The sequence below is a fragment of the Chrysochloris asiatica genome, unplaced genomic scaffold (assembly GCF_000296735.1).
Source record: "Chrysochloris asiatica unplaced genomic scaffold, ChrAsi1.0 scaffold00025, whole genome shotgun sequence".
Classification (NCBI taxonomy): Eukaryota; Metazoa; Chordata; class Mammalia; order Afrosoricida; family Chrysochloridae; genus Chrysochloris; species Chrysochloris asiatica.
Genome location: NW_006408543.1, coordinates 25,212,665 through 25,214,044, shown reverse-complemented (window position 1 = coordinate 25,214,044; position 1,380 = coordinate 25,212,665).

Genomic DNA, 1,380 nt, shown 5'->3' with positions numbered 1-1,380 from the left:
AACAACAACAACAACAACAACAAAACCAAAACAAAGGGAATAGAAATACTGTTGAATGATGATGCACGGAGAAGTTTGTAATCATTGCAATGAATTGAGTGTAAAGCCGATGTTCTCCCATGTGAACTATCACTCAATTCACAGTAAAAACTTAAAAAAGAAAGAAAGAAAATAGAATGTGGCATCAGGATTAGAGGAAGATCCATTAATCATCCATGATATGTAGATGGCACAATTTTGCTTTCTGGAAGCAAAAAGGACTTGAAATACTTACAATGAAGATTAGAGATTGCAGCTATCAGTGTGGATTGTACCTCAAAGCTAAGAAAATGAAAATCTTCACAGGTGGGCCAATACATACTATTATGGTAAATTGAGAAAAGATTGAAGTTGTAAAAGACTTCAATTTGCTTGGATCCAGAGTCAAAGCTCATGGAAGCATCAGTTAAGAAATCAAATGAGATATTGCATTAGACATATCTGCTGCAAAAGACCTCTTTTAGGTGTTTAAGAGCAAAGATGTCAGTTTGAGGACTAAGGTATGTCTGACCCAAGTCATGGTATTTTCAGTTGTCTCTTATGCATGTGAAAGTTTAAGGATAAATAAGGAAGAATAAGCAAGAATTGATGCATTTAAATTGTGGTGATGGTGAAGAAAGTCCCATGGAGTGCCAGAGGAACAAACAAATCTGTGTTTGAAGAAGTACAACCAGAATGCTCCTTAGAAGCCATGATGGATAGACTTTGTCTCTCCTACTTTGGATATGTTAATAATATGTTAATGATACATCTAAGAAGAACAACAGCAATAACATGTTTTAAACAGAGTGTCATATACACACTCGAATTCCCTCAGTTAAGGCATACATACAGATATATATGCACTTGTTGCCCACTAAACTCATAGCTGGCCTTCTGGTGTGGTGCTGCAGGATAATGCACTGGACTGCAAGCTTGGTTTGATCTGCAAGGTCAGAGGTTCAAATTCACCAGCCACTCTTGGGAAATCCTAAACAGGGTTGCTATGAGTCAAAACTGACCCAATGGCACTTAACCATAACAACAACAAGCTCATTGCTATTATTTACTCTACACTCGAATTATTTATCATATTTTCAAACCTAACCATAGGACCACAGGGGTCTGACTCTAGAGAAACTGCATCAGCCACATTTAGGGCCATATTTGGCCTAGTCCATGCAACCTTAGATTCTATTCTGACCCTGAATCTCCAGCCCCAGAATGCATTGCAGTTGTCAATGCCAGTTCTGTGTCCTCCTACTCTTTGACAAATATAAGTTGGTCTACTTCCTTCTCAGAGACCAGGGGCGATTTGATTAGATATGACTTTGAAGGTTTTATTATATGTTTTCTCAAAGC